The 24,771-nt window shown below is 42.5% G+C and overlaps 1 protein-coding gene across 4 annotated transcripts in view; it reads left to right on the top strand.

The window, feature by feature from the left end:
* Positions 1-24,771, top strand: part of kcnh2b (potassium voltage-gated channel, subfamily H (eag-related), member 2b) — a 378,618-nt gene that overhangs the window by 247,455 nt on the left and 106,392 nt on the right. The gene's annotated exons all lie outside the window — the stretch shown is intronic.

Here is a 24,771-nt window from a genome sequence, read left to right as displayed (position 1 = left end):
GTCTCTTTCCCGAAATTCAGCCTTGGTGCAGAATTACAGCCACTAGAGCCAGTCCCACAATGAGCTTTCCTTAGGATGTGCCATTTCTGTGTCTGTAGCTATTGAGGAGGAGGGGGGGGCACACTGGTGGGTGTGGCCTTGACCAACTGCCACTTTGCTCGTTTGAAAGTCATGATGTCTCTCTCTCATGGGTGGGCCAAATTCTCTGGGGGCAAAGCAGAGAAAGGGGAGGTAACCTTGCTCCTTATGACCTCATAAGGAGAAGATTCCAGATCGGCCCATCTGAGCTTTCATTTTCTCAAAGGCAGAGCAGGATACCCAGGGCTCAGTTTACACCTATCACCATTTCTAGCCACTGGGGGACCATAGGCAGGCTGGGGGAACGCATATTAATGTTAAAAAAACTCATAAAGTGAAATTTTCATGCCATGGGACCTTTAAATTATAGTGAAGGTTGTGAGAAATCCACGTGAAAAACAAGAAGAGAGCAAAAGACATAGTCAACAACAACAACCAAGTCAACAATTCAACACGTAAACATAAAACAAGAACACATAGGCATAGACAGTTAAAATGACATGACCACTTTTACAGGTCATGACAGCTGGCAGGTTGATGGCATGAGAAAAACATAACACAAGTAGCATATACAGTAGACACAGGTACAAGTGCATAGACACACATTACAACACACCAACAACATAGAAGCACCAAGCACATATGCACACAGAGACAATACTAAAGCGACAAAGACAAACACATGTAAACTATGATTCGTGGTTTAGACATTTGAAATGTTATAAATAGCTTAGACAACATGCTTTTTGTTTGAAAGCCTCGGCAGTAAAGTTACTGAAGTGAAACAGAGATTGATAGAGAAAAAGTCAAGCGCAGAGAGGGAAATGAAGAAAGTGACACACAGACCCAAAAAGCTGTGGTCGAGGACATAAAAACTAATCCAGCAGTATGTTCAGTAATGAGAAGCGAACAGAAGGGGATGAGAGAATGGAGAAAGAGAGAGAGAGAGAGAGAGAGAGAGAGAGAGGGATGTTAGGAGTTTGCAAAGGCTGACTGGGTGGACACAGGGAGGGATGGAGTTCTTTGCGTAGGATAGCAATCAGTACCAGTGAGATTTAAAGTGATGGAAAGGGGATGGGGGGAAAGGAACAGTCTGAACAAGTTCATTTAAAGAAACATTTTATAAAATGAAGTGGGAACATATTTGGTTCAGACTATCCAATTTTGTCAGCTGTAGTGAGTCATGAGCTAGCTAATTATTCTTTTCTGCTTTCATTTATTGCAACCAAGTGACTATTGCTTCTGCTGCAAACACATCACGTCCCGTGCAGCAATATATAGATTCTCCAGGGACATATCTACCCAAAACTAAGTGTTAGAAACACCAAAGATCAGCGTTTTAATAGGGTATTCTTGTTGATATTTTTGTATCCAGCACCCATCCTGCCCGGGTGTAATAGATGTGTTAAATCCATTACACCTGTTCAGCCAATTGTACATCAACTGCCGTAGTTTAATGGACCTGTTTGAGCTTGAATCAATACTGTGAGTTTTAAATTGCCTACAAAGAGAAGCAAAATGGACCTGTTCGGTCTCTGAAAAACAGATACAAAAAGCAAATGAGGGACAGGCAAAGAATTGGGATGGAGTGGAAGAAGGAAAGAAACGGAAAGAAAGATTCGGATTCAGTGTGTGGGCGATTTTACCCAAGGAATGAGGGTTTATTCAGAGAGGGTACAACTGCCCATGTACCCTTTTATTAGATAAGGAGAGGGATGGAGAGTGATAGAGTGAAAGAAAAAAGAATAAAGAAAGGGAGATACATGTTGGGGAGATGTAGCAGATTGGGCATTAGAAAAAGAAATGCAGAGGTAAAAGGAGAGACCAAAAAGGAAAGCGACAGAAAAGAGAGAAGAGAACAGATAGAGAGAGACAGGGAGCGATCAGGTGTATTGAAAGAGAGAACAAAAGGAAATCCTGGATAAAGCGAGAGTTGAGTTAGGAGAAAGGGAGGGACGGAGAGAGATCCTGTGTGGAGGAAGGGTGAGAGAGGGAGAGAGAGAGAGAGAGAGAGCTGAGCGGAGGGAAGTCTCAGCAGCAGCAGCAGCAGCAGCAGCAGTAGTTTGGCTGAGCTCTCAGTCAGTCCGGCTACAGCTGTGGATCTGATACAAGCTCTGTTTCTCTACGGGCCCTGAGAGACTGACTGATACACAGACAGACAGACAGAGAGACAGACAGACAGACAGACAGACAGACAGACAGACAGACATAGAGACAGACAGAGAGACAGAAAGGAAAGACGGACCATCAGAAAGAGCGAGAGAAACAGAGGAAGAGCAAGCCAGGCTGTCACCAAAGTAGGAGGGGAGGCAGAGCCACGAACCCCCTGGTGCCAAAACTCTGTGGCGCTGCCGAAGCAGGGGGGGCTGACCAGTGACACGGTTCGGGGGGGGGGGCAGGGAAGAGGAGGAGCAGGAAAACGAAGAGACCTCTGGGGCACGGCGACGGTGCCGACTGTGCCCACAGCGGTGCCGCCTTCGCCCTTCCCGTCTCTGGGGGAGAGTGGAGGGGGGAGGACGGCCGACGGAGTGGCAGGACGGGGAGTGCGGATGGCGGGCGGGCAAGGGGGGCCAGCTGGGGAGGGACAGGGGATGCCCGGTGGGATGTGCCCGTGCCCCTGGGCCGGGGCTCCTGGGTGGAACAGATGAGCGAGATGTCGCTGAGTGGGCGAGACAGCCTCACCCAGGAGGGGGGGAGGAATGCCAGGGTCAGGAGGGCTGTCCGCATCTCGTCTCTCGTTGCTCAGGAGGTGAGTGGAACAGCAGGACCTGTGTGTGTGTGTGTGTGTGTGTGTGTGTGTGTGTGTGTGTGTGTGTGTGTGTGTGTGGTTCAGGGGTAAATTACACAATGAGAAGATGAAAGTGTGATTGAGGCCTCAGTAGGAGATGAGTCATGTTTGTGTGACAGGGTAAGCAATCAGCGAAATACATGTGCTGTGTATTACAAATGTGCGTATGAATGTACCTTCATCAGTGGTCTGAGCTCTGCTACATGTGACCCTTGACCTCATCACTGTAGATGTCAGGAACCAAGGCTGATTTCTTTTGTGAGGGACGTTGGATAAGAACATCAAATATGATTCCTGTATTCAGATATTGGCCATATGCAACGCTGATATTAGAACAATGCCGTAACTCTTAGTATTTCTTAGTACAGTCATTGTCCCAATAACCTATGACTACTAGGGCTGCAGCTAACAATTGTTTTCTTTACTAATTCATCTGCTGATTTTTTACTACATTAATTGAATAATTTTGTTTCAGAAAAAAACCCTGAAAAATGGCCATCACAGTTTTCTTAAGCACAAGGTGATGGTATTAAATTGCTTGTCTTGTTTTCAATTTTTCACATTTTGTCACATTTTGATATCAGTTATTAAGATGATACCAAACGCCATGATAATTGTACTACCACATTTTTGGAATGGCACCCCCTTATCTGAATTATTGTTGCACATTTGCTTCTGTGTTTAATTTAAAGTTTACATAATTTTCACCTCTGAGAGGCATAAAGAAAAATATGGCTGCCTGTGTATTGACAGTACAGATAATTCTGGACAATATTAACCAAAGTTGTGAGTGTCACTTGGCCATCTTGCCTGTTGTGCGATGTGTAGACACTTGAACATGAACTCTATATAGTCATTTTCTGCTACTTGCATCTACAAAGTGAGAAAGTGAAAAATTATCAAAGCTGAGTCTAAATAGTAAGTGCTCATAAATCATATGTAATGAGTTCTGGGAGTGTGTAGAGGAAATTAGGAATAGAGCTACATGGTCTTAAAATACAACATTAACTGATGGTGAATATGTACTGCTTAACTGCAATTCTGACCTACACTCTAGACGTGTGCACCGAAGTAGATAAATGATTCCTTCCACGGGGAGGAGATCAGCCATCGTAAATTAAAATAATTACTCATTCATTTATCTACTCATTAAAATGTGATGGGTAAAGTCATAACATGCCGGAGATAAATTGTCAACCAACAACCTGGTAGTTTGACATCACCTGACTTAAAAACTACTTTCTAATTTAAAAATATGCACATTCTAAAAAAAAAAAAGGGAATTGTGTAATATTCAGCGGTTACTGTAATGTAATGTGTGCATGTGTGTGCGTGTGTGTGCGCGTGTGTGTGTGTGCGTGCGTGCGTCTTAACTTTGGTCCCGGGGCAAGCAGCGTTTCCATGTGTACGGCCCAATGTCCAATGTCATCTGTGCAGAGAGACAAAACATCTGCACCAAAGCATCTGGGAACATTGAGTTCGAGAGTGCACTGACCCCAGCCCTCCTTCTCTACACCGTTCCTTTTCTTCCCTCTCCTCTTCTCTCCTGTCCTCCATCACCCTAGCAGCTGATGGAGACCCAGTCCAGGGCAATACTAAGAGAACAGTCTGAAGTTAAAGTTGGACACTGCTTCTCACAGCTCCACGTGTGTTCTCTTTTATCTCCCTCCATTTGTGTGTGTGTGTGTGTGTGTGTGTGTGTGTGTGTGTGTGTGTGTGTGTGTGTGTGTGTGTGTGTGTGTGTGTGTGTGTGTGTGTGTGTGTGTGTGTGTGTGCGTGTGTGTGTTTGAGTGTGTATTAGAAGGAGCAAAAGAGATTGAGGTTAGAGCTGGGCTAAGCTGCTGACATTGTTCAAATGTTGCCATTTTAAGCTCTTGGTTCTGTAGCTCTGTAAACACTAAAGATTTGCTGCTACTGAGAGGGAGACACGGGAAAGGGAGGGAGAGAAGGGGTGAAAATGAAAGAGGAGAAGAAGGGAAAAGCAGTGTATAAATGCCCTAAAGGCCCTACTTTATCAATATTTCTCTTTTTAAATACTGGCGGATGCTGCAGTGTTGGATCCCTCTTATTTATTACATCAAAAGCACATATGCCAAATGTCACTTGATTAAAGAAAGTTCATTAAGAAACTTTTATATCTTGATAAAAAAGACTAGTTGAGGGAAAATAACATCATGAATACATTGATAATATGGGTTATGTGTTATCTGTGCGTATTTGCATGTTTGTGTGCTTGTGCGCATGTGTGCATTGACAGAGAATGTGCGTGCAGGAGCGGATAGTGTGCAACGTGGACACTGGCAAGCTTTGGCTCATCAATACAAAGCTAACAATTGATGGATTGTGCATTGTGTCTGTGTTTGCTCACACACACACACACACACACACACACACACAGACACAAACATTAGCCTTCGTGTCTGCATATTTCTAGTCTATATAAGTTTGTTTTGATACTAGACACAGTAACAGGACTTCATGGTAACACCAATAGCTCATGTATTACCAGTGGGTTGTTATATTGACACTTTATTTTTACACTGGTATTTTCAAATTGGGCCATTTCACGCTCATTTTGAATGGTTATTAAATGGGCACTCCACTGATTTTACACAGAGAGTTCAGTTTTCTCATCACAAGGAGTATTAATGCAATGGTTCCCAAAGTGGGGTTCGGGGACCCCCAGGGGTCCTTGAGGGGTTTCCAGGGGGTTCGGTTCCCAGCACAAGTGACACAATAACAGAATGTATGACTGTTTTGGTCTTTGGTTTCATACACTTTCTGTAATAAAACATCCAAAAGCAAAAACTCCTATCAGATGGGGGCCGCTGGGACCAAATCTCATCAAATGGGGGTCCTCAGTCTACTTTGTGTCAGTTTAGTGGTCCTTGGCATCATGTTTAGGCACCAGCACTATTTTAAAAGTATCATTTTAGCATCAGTATCAGAAAAAACCCCAAACCATACCCAACCCTGGTTGTAGGTATTCTGTTGTTTAAAGGGAGCTTTTCAAAGTCTGTAAAAAAAAAATAACCGTGATGACATCATCAGGGTTATTTGTCAAGGCTTGAGCTTTAGACTTAACATTTATAACACAAAACCTGAATTGCAAACTGGAGGTGTAGATGTAGAGTTTGAGAGGCGTGTGCATGCGAGGGCCTATTGAAAGACAAAATTAAGTTGCATGATAGGAAATGTAAGAGCCAGCGTTTCTGGAGCTTGAACAAATGGAGAGACTAAAGGGTGAGGAGAACTTGGCCTCTGCTGCTTTTTTCTACTCTACTGAAGTATAAAACGAAATCACTGGAATACCCCTTTAAATGTAAAATGCAGCTGCTGTATGAATGGAAGGTATCATAAAAACTAGTACATTATTGTTTCCTAAATGAACTCAGTGGATGGCAGGTTTATAATGTATTTAAAACAAGGCAAGAAAATGTGTTCTGTCAGACATATTCTTCAAAATGTTCTTTTATTTAAAGTGATGTTTTTATTTCTGACAGTAACAGGTAGACACAGACAGAAGCAATCAGGGAGAAATAGGTGTAGTAATAATAGCTGACATTATTATAGTCCATCAAGCAAAGGAGTGTGTGTGTGCGTGTGTGCACATTATCACATAAATTGCCCGAACCTGACCTCGTGTGGCTGAAACAGTGTTAACAGGAAACACACTGTTATAGTAATAAGTGTGTGAACATTTTTAGGCGGAGCTACAATTACTTGTGCAGGAGGATTATATACATTAGAGTATGCATGCTTGTTGAATCCATGCATACGCACTTCAGTTAGCTGAGCAGCAGCATTACTGTATTTGGACGCATACATATTTTAGAGAACTATTTTGAGGTGTAATATTTTTCAGCAAGCGCATAATATTCTCTTTCCACAACAGATACATTCAGTTTCTCTCCTTCATGTCCCAGATAAGGCAGAGCACAAACCGCCTCCATACTGGACTATAGTGAGGCAAAATAAATAAGTAATGACTTCCCATACAAAACTTACCCAGGAGAGAAGTTATGTTGCCGGTCTCCAGGACTGTCTGTAAAGGAGAGAGGAGGGAGTTAGACAGACAGAGAGAGAGAGGGAGAGAGAGGGAGAGGGAGAGAGAGAGATAAGAAAGATAAGGGTAGTGCAAACAATTCCCATCCATCACCTTTACCAGCCATGCCCTTGAACGCAGCAATCAGTAACTCTGGACAAATCAGTCAGGAGTTTCTTCCTTCTGCCTTAAATTGTGTTCTCTCACTACACTACACACAAACACACACACACACACACACACACACACAGAGTGACAACTGGAATTTGAACTAAAGGTTTTATTCTATACAGACACACGCATGCACACATACAAACACACACACACACACACACACACACACACACACACACACACACACACCCTTAGCCATCTCTGGAACTTGGTTGGTGGGTGATGAAGTATTGCTGTTGCCCCTGAGCAAGTCCCAGCATTCGGTTTGTCTCTGTCTGTCTTGCTGTCTCTTTTAATCTCAGGAAAGTGGTTTGATCAGTTTGAAATTGAATTTGGCGTGTTCTCAAAGGCTGTCAAATGTAGTGCCCTGTGTAAATGCCAAGTGTATTGACAGCGACTGGAGGTGTGTTCCTCCATGCCATGCCAGAGGGTGGTGTTACGCTGCTCTGCTAGCCAGGCTCGTAATAACTCCTAAAGGGCCAGTGCCTCTCCTTACGTGTCGCGTTAGACGTGAAAGATGTGACCTGGACTGAATGCAGTTCACCCGGACAATGAACGCCTGCAATTCACGTCTTTCCTTACCCCCTGGTGGGGGTGGGGGTGGGGATGGGGGTGTGGTTGACTCACTGCAAGGCCATCACCCAACACAACCAACACCCTGCGAGCGCGGTAGGGCTGTCCTCGTTGAAAGAAATGCTTAGTCGAAGAACACACTTATTACTCGACTAAATAATTAGTTACAAAGAATCATGCAAAGAATCACTTTAAAGTTTGTGTTTACCAAAGATGTGCTTATACATTTCTTGGAAATAAGTCGTTCAGTCTAAACAAGCATAAACCTGACTAAACATGACGAAAGAAATCTTATTCGACTAAGACCAAGCTGACCCTGTTTCCTACTGCCTTCCTACACTAATAAAATTACAGTAATTGAATAACATATACACATTTATTTAGAGTTTTTTTGTCTGGTTTGTTGGTTGGTGTGTAACCACTTTTAAAACCAGTGGGTCTGGAACTCACGCATGCGTAGAAGGACGTTTCTCAAGCCAGCCGTCGTCTGAAAGCCATCGGTCCTGAAAGATACCTATACTTTTCTTTCCTGTGCTTTCTGTGTTCTTCTTTTATGAACATAATGCTGAAATTGGTTAGCACTACATTACTTAATCCTCACGTTAGAGCTGTTGTAAGTTTAATTTTGCCATTGTGTTATCAGATAAATCCTAAGGATTGTTCTTTTATGAACATAAATAATGATGTGAACCAGCACATTCTCTCTTTCTGAGGCACGTTATATCACTTGTACTAGGCGATAATGTAAAAAACATTCTCCAGTGTAAAATATGTGATTTTATTGTTTTCTCCACAACCTTCTGGCGACCCCAGGAAATGATCTCTTATCTCACACTGCACATGAAGTGTGTGGCGCTGTCTGTAGCCCTCTTTCTGTATTTTCTCTTCTCTTCAAAAGGAACATATTTATACCTTTAATCTAAACTACCAAAAAATGGTTAAGTACAATTACCTACCAGCTGCTTTATGTTATGAATAGGTCAGGCCATGATAGCTAAGCCAATAATTATCATAACTACCCTTCCAGTTTACCTGATTGGTGCATAAATGCTGTTACAGAAAGGTGCAGTAAAGCTATGCGTTGTTATAGTGTTCTTGGGTGTTGTGAATGAAACTGAAGCGGTATGCTGTGGAAAACAACACCATTACCAGTCTTGTTGATCTGTCTTGAAGTATGCATTCAGGGAGGTGACTCATCGGCAGGAGGATGGACTTATTGGTGTTGCAACTGTTCCATCCACCCAGTGTAGCAATCAAAAAGTTAAGTGGAATGTAGCCATACTTGTGAAAAAAAGCACCACTGATTGCATGACGTTGTTAAATAGTTGCAGGTAATGATGCATTGCAGGGGGGGTGAATGAAAGTGTGTAAAATGTTTGCCAAGTTTTGACTGTCAGGCTGTGACTAAAGGCCTTTTCTGTTTGTCCAACCTGACATATTTTGATTACAGTTTTGCTCTTCAGTTTTTTGTCTGCATTTTTACATTTCTTACATTTGCACTTTCATTCATCTTTTTCCTCTACTCACCCTTTCTTATTTATTTTCCTCGCTCTCTTATACACATGCACACAGTAGCTCTCTCATAATTGCAGCCTCTTTCTTTTTTCGGGGCATTTTAGGCCTTTATTTGTGACAGGACAGCCTAGACATGAAAGGGGAGAGAGAGGGGGAATGACACGCAGCAAAGGGCCACAGGTTGGAATCGAACCCGCGGCCACTGCGTCGAGGACTGAGCCTCTGTATATGGGTGTGCGCTCCACCAGGCGAGCTTCCCAGGCGCCCGGCAGCCTCTTTCTTATATTGAGTGAAACTATTTTTCTGCCCTTTAGTTGTGCCTTGCCTTTGTGTGTTCTTGCATGTGCGTTTTTAGCTCTCCCCAGGGTGCGGCATTCTTGCCCCGATCCCCTTTAACTTTGCTCTCTCTCTCTCTCTCTCTCTCTCTCTCTCTCTATGTCCACATTCTCTCCAATGTGTTGTTTATCTCTGGAAGGTGATTGGAGGGTTGTTGTATTCCCTGGTGGTTAGTCTATCAAGCTCCAGGGAGTGTGGGTGATTGGGTAGCCCGAAGACGGACACTTTGAAGCCTAAGGGCAGCTAAGGAGCCTTGCTGTCTGGCCTTTAAAATACATTAGCCAACGTCGAGGAAGTTGTCCTTATAGATTCATGTTTTGTCTGTTGTATTACATTTGTGTAGTGTTACTTTTTAGGGTGAGGCTATTGCACCCCTGGTACAATTAGCAGTGTATGCTATTTGTACTCTGGTGCAATTAGAAATGAATGCTATTCGTACCCCGCCGGTGCACACAGCAATGTGTTCTATTAATACCCCGTCTGGTACAAATATCAATGTATGCTATTTGCACCCCTGTGCATTTACATTACCTTGGCATATATTTACACACAGTTATCCATACTACTCATGTATTACACCTTTTTGGAATATTATCGCCCTGACATTCTTACCCTAACCATAACCATCCCACTCCTCTTGCCTAAACCTAACCAACCCAACCAGAGCAGGCATATTCATGAGTCTTCCCCTACCACCCTGCAAAAAAAATTCTGCGTTTGCGGGCCTTGACTTGCGCAATGGCATGCAAATTATCAAATCCAAAATGAAAAAAACAATATCACCTCACCAGGAAATCAAACTCCAGACTCCCAGACCAAAGCTCAGTGTTCTAACCACTCACCAAACAGTTCTTACAGAATGTTGTACAACCGTTGACCACTTGGTGTCTTCAAGCCTCGGTTGCTAGGTAACCATACTGTATACAAAAAATAGGTACTAACTAACAAACTAACGGTTGTATGCTTTCACTGAAGACAGAAAGCACAACTGTAGTATCCATTTTCCGCTAGAAATTCAATTGTTATAAACTTTAGAGACAAAACTTCCCTAAAATGCCAGTTTCTGCGGTCATGGAAGATGAACGTCCGCCATGATTTCGGTGCACGCGAGCAACGTGTTTTTGTTGTTACGTCACAGGGTGTGAATAGCTCAGCTGTGTGGCCGAGGCTATTCGTACTGGGGGTGCAAATAGACACTCCGTACTTTTTTATTGTGCAGATCGTTTTGAACCTTATTTAAAAGCTTAATAAATGTCAGGCAGAAGAAGAGAGAATCATATGTACTCAAAGGAGGATTTGATCGTATGCACCGTTACCTGGTTGGCTGCATTCTAATTGATTCATAGACTCATTCACTTTGATTACCAGTTATACACATGTCAGTAGCAGCAATTTTATATGAGGTCATGCACAAATCAATGCACTGCAATCAACTCGTTTACACCACAGGCTCACACCAGACACAGTAACATGCTAATGGAAAACCTTGATGAGAATGGTTAGCAGGCCATGTGTCTCTGGTACATTATTGCAGGGTGTATAACTGTGTTTTTTTCTCTTTCATCATAGAGCCAATTAAACTTGAAAGCAAATCTCACTTCATAACCCATGAATTTTAATAAAAAGGAAATAAGGGAGGGCTTTGTCGCTTGAATTGTGGCAATGGAACTTATGTTGCTCTTTTAAAGTAGATAAGGCATTGTATTGTAAAATGTTAATCACTGATGAAAGAACTGATATGATTGTAATAGTTTTCTCAATTTGGTGTATAAAACTGTACATAGAGTACGATGGAGCACACGTAAAGACACAACACTATGGCCTCACAAGATGTCAATCCAACCCACACCCTCCAATGATGGTTGAATTGACACAAAATGTGATCTATTATTAGTCTGGCTCTCACCAGACCAAGCTCAATCTTTTAAGATTGAACATTAGTCTGGGGAGACTGCTCTGGATTTTCTACTGCACAAGAGGCGGGATCAACGGCCATAGTTCAAATGACTCTGTACGCAATTGGATAGTCCTTCAACCAATCAGACCAAACGATCTGGGTGACGTAGCAGCGACAGCGGCATCACCGCCAATAGTGCGCCAGGTGGATAAGCCAGTTTGTGATTGGTCCCCGCAGATTTGTAACGGAAGCAGGATAGATAAACATAGAGGTTTCCAGCCTGAGCTGCAGGGAGAAATCAAATCGCCGGCAGATTGGGCTGGGTTTACCCAGTCTAATCAATTACAGTATGTGACACGCACACAATTGTACTTTCTGCTGATGTTTGGCCAGTAACCTAGTGCGCGATGCAACTAATTGAAGCCATTGTAACTTTAAAGTTTGTTTTTAGGAAATATTGTTGCCTTAAGAGTGAATAAACTAATCCGGTGACTTTGTAAATACACAAATACGTATCTGACCTATTATCGCCCTATTCAGTATTTGGATATTGAGCAAACATTTACTTATTTACACATCCAGTAAACACAGAAACATTAGCATTTCATTTTAAGTTGGAGTTGTTTATTCTGACTTCCTGATTAATTGAAGACCCGCGTTTAACCTCCTTTTAGCTCTGGTTTGGTCTCCATAAACTCCCTAAGTTTGTTTGCTATTTGGTGCTGAGAGATTTTTTAGCCATGCTAGTGGCATAGCCCAAGGGATGGCAATGGCAGTGTCCACTGGTCCGCCACTTTGGTCCAGATTGAAATATCTCAACAACTACTGGATGGATCGCCATGCAATTTATTACAGATTTCCATGTTACAAAGTGGATCAATTCTAGTGGCTTTAGTGCTACGAGCAGGTCAAAGTTTTGACTTATGATTTCAAATCTACTGGATGGATTGGCACACAATTTGGATATTTATTGTGCCCAGACAATGTATGTATCCTGTTGGCTTTGGTAATCGCCTGACTTTTTCTGTAGTGCAGCCATACATTTGACACAGCGCCGGCCCGAGCCTTTTGGGGGCCCTAAGCAGAATTTGATTTGGGGGCCCCCCCTCCCAACACGCGTTGGTCACCTGTGCTTGACGATTATTGACACAAATGTCACGCTATAATGTCACATTATAAATTAATACAGTGAGGTTATGTATTAATACAGTGACAGAGTATGAACTACTTTCCCCCTGGGCACAGATGCATAAGGACCCTCCCCCCCTACTCTATTTGTGCAAAAGTGGGTGCAAACCGTGAGGGGTGGGGTCTGGGGGTGCTCCCTCAGAAATTTTTGAATGTGATAGATGTGATTTCCTGTATTCTGGTGCATTTTTGGGATGGTCAGCTTGAGAAGGGCAATACCTAAATTTGTTCAGATTCATAGCCTTTTGCTTTTTGACTTAATAAGGTAGTGACCTCACACAACTACTTGGGCTTCAGGGCCAAACAACACGTTCAATCCCACAGGTCTTCATGTTCTCTATTTATCCTGATAGGGATGCATATTTAGATTTTTTGGCCTGACCGATAGCCCGCCCGTGTTAACCGCTTATTAACCGTTAACAATCAGCCGACTAAGTCCAAGTCCACCCTTCTGGGAGAGTTAGCAACCACATCATTAATTGATATGCCCTCAAACAAAATCCCTGATTTTTTTCACAAAAAATCTTATTCATGATTTAAATCAATTCTTCCCCCCTACTTAAAATCAATCTGCAGATGACAAATAAATGACAAGATCACACACACACACACACACACACACACACACACACACACACACACACACACACACACACACACACACACACACACACGGGACATGTATACCATTATGATTATTCATGCCAATTTTATGCAAATTCATTTGAGTGTTAACCGTACCATTGTATTGGGGGGTGCCCTCCGTAAACACACAAAATGTACAAAATGATATTATGCTATATATTCAACAAATTATATAATTATGCTATCAACAACAACTAAACGGATGCGTGAGATGGCAACCGTGATGAAGTGAGGAGAGTGCAGGGGTTACTCAAACTCAAAATCAGGGAGGCTAAAGACAGGTATAGGAGAAAGCTGGAGAGTAAACTCCAGCATAACAACATGAGGGATGTGTGGAGCGGCATGAGAACCATCACTGGGTTCCAGAAGACTGGTGGCTTGGGGTTGGAGGGCCGTGTTGACCAGGCCAATGATCTGAACCTATTTTTCAATAGGTTTGATACTGCGACCCATCCCCCACAAGTCTCTGCTGCTGGCTGCACAAAAAAAACTGCCACTTTACCTACTCCTCCTCCTTACAGGCCCTTTGTCTGCACCTCTCCACCTCTACTCACACCCTCCTACTCCACCCCTCCCCCCTGCTCTACACCATGTCCTCTACAACCTGAGGACCTCACCCCTCCCCCCACAGTCACCTCTACAGTGTCCTTCGCACCTGACCTGGTTAGAAGACAGCTGACTAGACTCCACTCCGGAAAAGCTGCTGGCCCTGACGGTGTTTTTCCCAGGGTGCTTAAAGCCTGTGCCCTCCAGCTGTGTGGAGTACTAAGTCTAGTCTTCAGCCTTAGCCTGCACCTACAGAGGGTCCCCGTGCTATGGAAGACGTCCTGCCTCGTTCCTGTGCCAAAGACGCCGCGCGTCCCAGCGGCCCTCAGGACTACAGACCGGTGGCTCTGACGTCCCACATCATGAAGACCTTCGAGACTCGTCCTGGAGCAGCTAAGGCCTATGGTCAGCGCCCTTCACTGATCCACTGCAGTTTGCCTACCAGCCCAGCCTGGGAGTTGAGGACAGCATCATCTACCTGCTGAACAGAGTCTACACTCATCTGGACAAGCCTGCGAGCACTGTGAGAGTCATGTTCTTTGACTTCTCCAGTGCTTTCAACACCATCCGTCCGGCTCTACTGGGTGAGAAGATGACTGCGATGCAGGTGGAGGCCCCCATCGTGGATTGTTGATTACCTGACGGGCAGACCACAGTACGTACGCCTAAAGAACTGTGTGTCTGACAGGGTGGTCAGCAACACTGGGGCTCCACAGGGGACTGTCCTCTCTCCCTTCCTCTTCACCCTCTTCACCTCGGACTTCAACTATTGCACTGAGTCCTGCCACCTTCAGAAGTTTTCTGATGACTCAGCAATAGTTGGCTGCATAGAAACGGGTGATGAGAATGAATACAGGTCTGTTGTGGGCAACTTTGTCACTTGGAGTGAGCTTAACCATCTGCAGCTCAATGTGACAAAAACAAAGGAGCTTGTAGTGGATCTGAGGAGGGCAAAATCATCTGGGACCCCCTGTTTCCATACATGGGGTCCCTGTGGACACTGTTGAGGAGTACAAGTACCTGGGGGTGTACTTAAACAATAAACTGGACTGGACTAGACACGCCGAGGCTGTCTACAAAAAGGGCCAAAGTCGACTCTTTTTCCTGAGGAGGCTGAGGTCCTTTAACATCTGCCGGACGATGCTGAGGATGTTCTATCAGTCTGTTGTGGCCAGTGCTATTTTCTTCGCTGTCACATGCTGGGGCAGTGGGATGAAGGTAGCAGACACCAACAGACTGAACAAACTGATGAGGAGGGCTGGTGATGTCGTGGGGGAGGAGCTGGACACACTGATGACCGTGGCTGAGAGGAGGATGCTGTCCAGGCTTCAGTCCATCTTGGATAATGTCTCCCACCCTCTCTACGACACACTGGCCCAGCAGAGGAGCACCTTCAGCCGAAGACTCCTCTCACCCAGATGCACCACAGAGCGCCACAGGAAATCCTTCCTGCCTGTGGTCATTAAACTTTATAACACCTCCCTCAGAGAGTCACACACCCCCTCTCTGTAAGCATCTCATCTCAAACATAGACAATAGACAATCACTTCTCCTTTTTTTTTTCACACTATAATCATCTCAACAGACAATTCATTTTCTCTTCATTCATTTGCACATTATCGCTGTACATTTCATATTTTATATATTATTACTGTATATTTGTTTTTATTATATATGTTTTAAAGTATTGATAATATATGTTGTTTTTATTTGTTGTTTGTATATCTGGAGTGGTAACGAAAATAATTTCCCCCTGGGATTATTAAAGTATTTCTGATTCTGATTCTGATTCTGATAAAGCTGTTTTCACACATACAGGTAATTCACTTCTCGTTCCTCAGTAAAAGTTCAATTCATTTTGACTTTAGTTGTTTAGTAGTTTGACTTGCTCCTGTTTTCACCTGTTGCTGAGTAACGGACATTAACATGCCATGGTCTCATGAGTGTAGCATACCTGCAGCAAGCTCCTTCGTAGTAACTAGCGGTAAAAAAAACCCCAAAAAACATTGAAGAGGAGCTCCGTGCTATAAAGCGGCGATTGCTAGTTGTTTAAGCCGCTACAGACCTCCGTCACAGCTCGGTCGTATCAGCGGCTTAATAAAAAAGGGTGAACAGATTTCCCGGAACTAAAACCGGGACACTTTGCGCGTGACCATAGTGCTCGTGCACGCACACACTTTTAACGTGAACATGTGCCAGCCCAGGTCAGACATAGACACAGACAGATTAGACACAATTTTGCCAACAGCACACGTAGGCCTACCGCAACATAATGGGCTATCTCAGTTCATATTCATGAATTTTCTTGGTATGTAAATAATATTAAAAGACACTGAGTGAGTTTTTTCACTGAGAACTTTATTTTTCAGAATTAAAGCATTCTTTTGGAAAATGCACCCACTGAACTTGTGAAAAACTTTGTGAAAAGGTATTTCTCTTTCTTAATGAATTATTTGGAACTGCTGCCACAGGCTTGAACTAAAGTTATGGTAACACTATGAATTCATGCATGAATTAATTCATGATTTGTGCATTACTTCATTCCTTTATATCTTATGAATAATAAGGAATTGACATGAGTTCCTAGCCTCTCATTCTTGACCTCATGCATCAACAACACATAAACTAAAGCATTAGGTAAGGTGGCTACATCATGATGCACAAGATGTATTCAAATCAGAATTTGCGCAGTGATGACCACATTTTTTTGCAGAAAAATAAATAATCATGATCATGCTTAATAAATCGCAATTCATAATGATGTGCCCACGTACATAATGCTGTCTATGAACACGACAATTCCTGATGATTCATGGGATATTAAGGAATGCAGTAACACATAAATCATTCATTACATAATGCATAATAATACATAGGCCTACATCAATTAATTCATGCATGAATTCATGATAATTCATGTACCCTTACCGTAAAGTGTTACCAGTGTTATTCTAACCAACAACGCACACACACACACACACACACACACACAAGTAATCTCATTTGATAGAGCAGATAGCTTCCCTATTGGAAACATTCATTCCGTATACAGTATTTGTTAGAGGAGTGAATTTGCTCGAGAATCAGTTTGTTGGCTGAAAGCCTACTGTGAAATTGTGCACAGGTGTCAGCAAAATTGGCCCGTGTGACGAGTAGCGTCTTAAGGTGGGAATGGTCATGCGGTTCCTGTGGTCAGTCCATGTGTTGTTCATGAGTGAAAAGATCCGCTCAACGGGAGCATTTGTGCCCGGTAGACACATGGCGAACTGACAAAGGAGACCTACATTTTTGAACAGAATCTCCCTGCTTTTGAAATGCGTGAACATTTCCACCCACCTCTCGTCCGCTGACTTTCCAGCGGACCTGGAGGGACTGGTGAAAACGAGACAGAAAAGTAGAGGCATTGGAACAATGTTTATAAATATACATTACATTGTAACGCTGGCTGCACAGATTATGCAGATGCAGACCTTTTACGATTGACTGACACACACACACACACACACACATTGTTAAAATCATACGCTGAACGCTATTTAGTGTTCAAGTGCAACTGTTTGGCCAAGACAAAGGCAACGTGAGGCGACGCCACATTAGGCCTCCATTGCCACTAGTTCTTTGCAGTCTGCCTGCTGTGTCAGGCCCTTTAGTTGTTTTAACAGGAAACAGCTGTCTGCAGCTGGAAACTAGGCTGATGAGAGCAGTGAAAGTGAATCATATCGTGAATTTGGCAGAAAACCAAAACAATGAGATAAAAGAAGTTGGGGGATTATTCTCGTGGGTCTATCACTGCAGGGGACCCCTTTCTCATTACACATAGTCATGTGATTTATTAGTAATATCAAAAAGCATAGATTAGTGAAGCTTTGTACCTCCCTTGTACTTTATATGTTTCCACTGATAATAATTGATGTTGTTGTGCTGCACTATAGCTGTCATCTACAAAATGCAAATGAGGGAAGGATCAAACAAGATGGGTCATTTTACATAATTGAATTACCTGGCCGGTAATTCATCTCCAAATGTGTGTGCGTTTGACTTAATGTGTGTCTCTGGGGTTTGAGGTAGGGGATCATGTGTGGGTGTCTATGTTTGTGTGTTTAGATGATGGTGGCAGATCAGTGGTGCAGAGCCTCATACGTAATATCGGCTATTATATTTAGCAGCTCAGCTTGTGCGTGCGTGCGTGCATGTGTGTAAACTGACAGCAGCTGGCTTCTCACAGTCTTATCATCAACACTTGCATGTGCATCTCAAGCTCCAATCATTCTTCGTCACATCCTTGTCTGTGTGCACATGCAGGTGAGAGACATAATAGTACATACTCTGACAGGTTAGTCTAAACAGTCTCTCTCTCTCTCTCTCTCTCTCTGTTGTTTCCTCGCTGACTTCCTCACATTAACACAATAACACCCACACAGAGAAACAAATTTACACACACATGCAACGAAAGCAGCCGAGACCTTCCTTACGATCCAATCAATAGAGTCTAGCTGCCTCCTACATTGTACTGATGATGACAACTTGTCCTTGGCAGCTCTCTCTTTCTCTCTCTCTTTCACACAGAGATAGACACACACATGTGCAGCTACTTGCTGTAATTGACTCTGACTTGTCAAACATCTCTGCCTCTTTGTCCCGATGAATCCGGCTTCAAACTGGGAATAGGAATGTGGAACGTTTTATTAATAATTGCACACTAGTCATGAGTCCCACTGCATGAAAAGTGGGATTTTCGTCAGTATGCGGCACTGTAGATTGTCGTGGAACTTCAGGTTTACGGCTGTACACGGCAATTTACAGGCAACACCGAAAACTGCCGTAAATTGTCGGAAATTGACGTGGGCCTGGCTTGGCAGTTGTCCCCCCTTGACCCCCCCTCCCTCTAATTCTAGGTGAGGCTTTCACATGTAAATGAAAATGCTGTGAGCTATACAAATGCAAATCATGGTAGCAGCAGGGGGAGTTTTACCCCAGGTGACATTTTTCTAAAAGGTATTAACTTAATTTTAAGAAAATCTCTTAAAATAGATCAGACTCAGTATAGCCTAATTGTAGACTCTTCAATTTTAGCTTGAATTGATTTATTTAATGAAAGTATGCTAGATTAATTACTTTGTATGTCATTAGCAATGACCAATGTTATGTAAAAAAGATACACAAAATAATTTATTTCAACAATTAGTTTTACAGGCTTTGCCACAAAGGTAAAATGTGCATTCCATGATTCATTCCCAGTCTCCTCGAGCTCAACCACTGAGCATAGTGACATGACTACAGTGTATGGAGTTATATTCCTATCTTTAATCAAGAGCGCATTCTTTCAATTTGAGAGCATTTCTCACTGATATTACGTTCAGATTTTGTAATAATTTCCCTCAAAACCTTGCTCTCACACTCAAATAGTCACTGCTCGCGCTTGGATTTGCTCTGCTTGCACTCAAACTTTCTGCTTGGACTCAGATATGTTGTTGTTTGGACAGATTTCCTGCTCTCAGCTTTGAACCTTCTCCTCGCACTCAGGCTGATTCTGCTCACTTGCAAAGTTTCTGCTCTCGGATTTCTCCTGCGCGCTTGGATTTTTTGTGTGTTATAACCCTATCAAAAGTCAACAACCAATAGAATGCCAGCTGTAGTGTTGACCAATGAAATGATCCCAACCCCGTTGAGGGTGCGTTCACTTTACTTTAGAACGTCTGTTGAGGGCGGCTTCACTGTAACCTGACTGTAACCAAGTTTATATATCCCCGCGCCGTTTATAGCTTTATTATAAGTATATGTCAACAATGTGCACAGAATGGTCGACGCACTTTCACCTGCACCCGTCAGGAAACGGGAGAAAGCTTTGAAGTGGAACGTATGAAGTTATGTCCACAACTACGAGGGTGAGTAACATAACTTAAGCACCTAGCTAGCTAGCATATGGCCTAGCTTGATGTCCAGAAACAAATAGAGGTGGTTTAATGTACCTAAACAATGATCAATGATTACCAAATTTCTCTCTCATATTGCTCCTCATAACCACTGAAAACTGTCAAAAAAATCTAACCCAAAGTCCAATTATTATGGACGTTATGTGACTGATAACTGATTGATATCTGATTGATCATTGTTTAGGTACATTAAGTTACCACGTTAAGCTTTTTCACGTTAAGCTTTTTCACGTTAAGCTTTTTCACGTTAAGCGTTAGAATGTCCCGGCTGCTGTTGAGGGAAACTGTAGTCTATAACTTCCTGAGCGACTGATCCATTTTTGCCCCCTTTACATAATAAATATGGCTATGAAATGGAACATGAAATACATAAATGAGGCAATACATATATAGGCATTAGTCATTATAGTTCAATAGCCTAAATACATATGTTTTACTTATATTTATTTCCGGGGACTTTTATTTATTCCGTCTATTTATATGCACGTTATATTCAAAGGAAGTTTAGTTATCTCACAGGCTCAGACTAAAAGCAGCAGCAAGCCTGCCTGACATCAGTGCATAGCATATCACTGCAAAGTAAATAAATATGAATAAATCACGAGCGCGGTAGATTCCCAGGTCAGCTAGAGCGGATAACGCAGCTCTGCAGACGGACCAGAGTCAGTCAGCACCGGGAGCGAACCGCGGGGACCAAGCTCACAGGGCTGGTAGCTAGCTGCTAGCTAGCTGCAGCAGCTAATATTAGAATATTAGACCCAGCACCGGAGGTCTGATCCCCATGATTTAAAACGAAAATCAAATAACCATTTGTTTTTTAATACCTGTTTATGAAATGAAAATCAAATGAACGAAAAAGTACACGGACCCAGTCTGTTAAGTACAATTTCACCACTAATAAAACAGATCTAGAGATGATATGCTTTATTTGCAACTTAAATGTAATTTTTTTAATTAATACAAAGCAAACTGAGCAGAAAGAACAAATATTTTGTTGGTTTGTTTCTCTTCTTCCAGGTGTGACTGAAGTACCCCTGTTGAGCTGCATCACAGCTGCACTATGAGCATGGACCTGTGCCAGTCAGCACATCACTCACCTGTGTGCAGAGGACAGGCAGCAGTAGCACAAACCAAGAAGGTTGGCAAGTCTGATAATAATGCAATTGTAAAAATAATAATATAATAGCAAAATCATGTTACATACACTTATGTTTCTTGCTTAAATTCACAGGGTGCACAACCAGGCCTGGGAGAGAAAATTACTGATGTCCACAAAACCAAATCAGAGAAGGTAAGGTAAGATAGTAATGATGTTAAAGCAAGCTATGTACACCTAATATATTACGTGTTGATGTCTATGAATCTGTCTTTAATAGGAGCATACTATACAAAGACAACAGTGGAGAGTTCCTGGATCGGTCTGTCCTCAAAGTGCCATCTACAAGGACTTCACCCTTTTCTGCACCATCAGCGTATAATCAAAGTGATAAAAGAGAGAACAAATTATTGTTTTCTCTGTTGACATGAATAGGTGCCTGTAATGTCTGCCCATATATTCAATCAATTCAATAAATGTTGATAAGTATCACTGCTATTTCTTAAATCATTGTAGTTTTTCAGAGCAATAAGATACAGATTATTAAAACCATGTTCACATTTGCAACAAATTAAAACCCTGATCAAGGCAAATTGTTTTTTCATGTTCCATAACATTTATAAAAAATAAAAACAGTACAATTAAATTTACCAGAGCTGACACTTGGTAAATAGCTTTAATTTACCTTGTCAAAACAATGAGTAATTCATAACAAATTGCACAATATTTGACACGAAACCTTAAAAGTGTATGGTTCATACTACGGTGAAGCACTACAATGTGCCTATAGGATTTACTGTAGCAGGAACATTGATATTGGCAAACAGATGACCCAGGTTCAGGTGAGTTTGTGAGCAGGGTTATGAATAAAGATAAGGTAGGCCTAGTGTTCACAAGAGGGATGATTCAGGTATGGCAACACAAATTAAGAATAATTCAATTAAATAGGAGGTATGTACAACTAGTAGAAGATAAATTAACTATACAAGAGCAATTAAGGTAAAGTTATGAGGTGGCAAGCTAAAGTATAGTCAATAGCATGGAGTCAAGTCAACAGTGTACACCAGAATAATATATACTGTGATTAAGTAATGATACTTACTGTTGTCTGTACTAATATAACACAAAAAAATAATACAGTGTTTGATGCAGTATGGAGAACAACCAAGTCCCATATGAACCCAAGAGACTTTAAGTGCAGCTGTTGATGATGTTCACTACAAACAAAACTTGCAGATGGTTGTAGTCTGTAGCCAGTCATACAGTAGGTAGATCTGGAGCAGATGGTTGTAGTCTGTAGCCAGTCATACAGTAGGTAGATCAGGAGCAGATGGTTGTAGTCTGTAGCCAGTCATACAGTAGGTAGATCTGGAGCAGATGGTTGTAGTCTGTAGCCAGCCGTACAGCAGGTAGATCTGGAGCAGATGGTTGTAGTCTGTAGCCAGTCATACAGTAGGTAGATCTGGAGCAGATGGTTGTAGTCTGTAGCCAGTCATACAGTAGGTAGATCTGGAGCAGATGGTTGTAGTCTGTAGCCAGCCGTACAGCAGGTAGATCTGGAGCAGATGGTTGTAGTCTGTAGCCAGCCGTACAGCAGGTAGATCTGGAGCAGATGGTTGTAGTCTGTAGCCAGCCGTACAGCAGGTAGATCTGGAGCAGATGGTTGTAGTCTGTAGCCAGCCGTACAGCAGGTAGATCTGGAGCAGATGGTTGTAGTCTGTAGCCAGCCGTACAGCAGGTAGATCTGGAGCAGATGGTTGTAGTCTGTAGCCAGCCATACAGTAGGTAGATCTGGAGCAGATGGTTGTAGTCTGTAGCCAGCCATACAGTAGGTAGATCTGGAGCAGATGGTTGTAGTCTGTAACCAGCCGTACAGTAGGTAGATCTGGAGCAGATGGTTGTAGTCTGTAACCAGCCGTACAGTAGGTAGATCTGGAGCTGATGGTTGTAGTCTGTAGCCAGCCGTACAGCAGGTAGATCCCGGAGTAGCAGGGTGAATTCTAGCTGTCATGGGTTGGTGATATGACACACACAGATCAACAGGGGTCAAACCCCTCAGCCCCACCTGGATGAAAAAAAAGTAAAACAAAATACTTGTTTTTTCAGTTCAGTTTGCTTTGTATTAATTAAACAAATAACTGCTATTTAAGGAGCAAATAAGAAACCATATCATTTCTAGATCTGTTTTTATTATAGTGATAAAATTGAACTTAACATTACGTTTTATACAGATTGCTATGAATCTATTTTCAAACTAATGTTATATGAAGGAATGAAGACTAAATTCTGATGAACAACACACAACAGTGATGCAAAAACTGACACAAACAATCCAGTTTCTTGTGTTCTTTCAGTTATATTACAGTTTAGGTTTTACTACTGGCTCTAACATGAAATTAGCCAAATCCCAGGAACAATGGTTAACCAAACGAGGAAAAAATACAAAGTAGGGTCATCACATATACACACACTGTCCGTCATATGTCGTTCAATCTAGCTAGCTAGCTATACAATAAAGAACATATATTTGTTTCTGGACATCAAGCTAGGCTATATGCTAGCGCCATATGCTAGCTAGCTAGCTAGCTAGGTGCTTAAGTTATGTTACTCACCCTCGTAGTTGTGGACATAACTTCATACGTCCCACTTCAAAGCTTTCTCCCGTTTCCTGACCGGTGCAGGTGAAAGGTCGACCATTCTGTGCACATTGTTGACATATACTTATAATAAAGCTATAAACGCCGGCGATATATAAACTTGGTTACAGTCAGGTTACAGTGCAGCCGCCCTCAACAGACGTTCTAAAGTAAAGTGAACGCACCCTCAACGGGGTTGGGATCATTTCATTGGTCAACACTACAGCTGGCATTCTATTGGTTGTTGACTTTTGATAGGGTTATAACACACAAAAATCCAAGCGCGCGGAGAAATCGCGAGCAGAAACTTTGCAAGTGAGCAGAATCAGCCTGAGTGCGAGGAGAAGGTTCAAAGCTGAGAGCAGGAAATCTGTCCAAACAACAACATATCTGAGTCCAAGCAGAAAGTTTGAGTGCAAGCAGAGCAAATCCAAGCGCGAGCACAAACTTTGAGCACAAGCAGAGCAAATCCAAGCGCGAGCAGTGACTATTTGAGTGTGAGAGCAAGGTTTTGAGGGAAATTATTACAAAATCTGAACGTAATATCAGTGAGAAATGCTCTCAAATTGAAAGAATGCGCTCTTGATTAAAGATAGGAATATAACTCCATAACAGTGGCCTTTCTTTGGTCTTGCTCATCCAACATTGTCTGGTGGAATGGAGACAGAGGCACCACTGTACAGTTTTCTAAGAGAAGTCTTTCTGCTGACACCAAAACACTGGGCTTCACATAAAGTATATCAGCTTTGTCATTGCATGACAAGGTCCCAACCATTTCTCTTCTTAAAATACTGGCAAATTCAGCACCATATTCACATGTCCATGGCATATGAAGCTGTTGGCTCTGCTGAAATGGCCTCATAATCCAGACTTCAATTGACCTATTATTAAGCTTTCCCAGTAATCCATTAAATCTCACTGTAATTCACCTCCACACCAGTGTGTGCGCTGTTCGCGCCCTGCTGGTTAATCTGCTCCACGGTCTCTCTATCACTCTACCCCCCCCCCTACCCCCGCCCTCACTGCTTCCATTTGAAAAAAATCGGCGGGACTCGGGAGATGAGTCCGAGAGTTAGAGCAAAAACTTCCGAAATATGGGAATATTTCAGGCCAACTGGTAAAAGAGTTATCTGTACACTCTGTCTAACTTCACTTGGAAACACAGGAGTTGTTCAAGACGTTTGGAGCGTTTATCACCTCCGGGGCTCCAAAGATGCGCTCACACAAAAGAAGTCAACGTAAGTATATGATTATTAATGAAACGGCGAGCTAGTCTGTATACTGTTTATTAACTCTTGATCGTACAATGACTGTCTTTGGA

Source organism: Perca fluviatilis, chromosome 22, assembly GCF_010015445.1.
Source record: "Perca fluviatilis chromosome 22, GENO_Pfluv_1.0, whole genome shotgun sequence".
NCBI classification, from domain to species: Eukaryota; Metazoa; Chordata; class Actinopteri; order Perciformes; family Percidae; genus Perca; species Perca fluviatilis.
The sequence above is the reverse complement of the archived record's forward strand: the minus strand, read 5'-3'. Positions and strand labels throughout refer to the sequence as shown.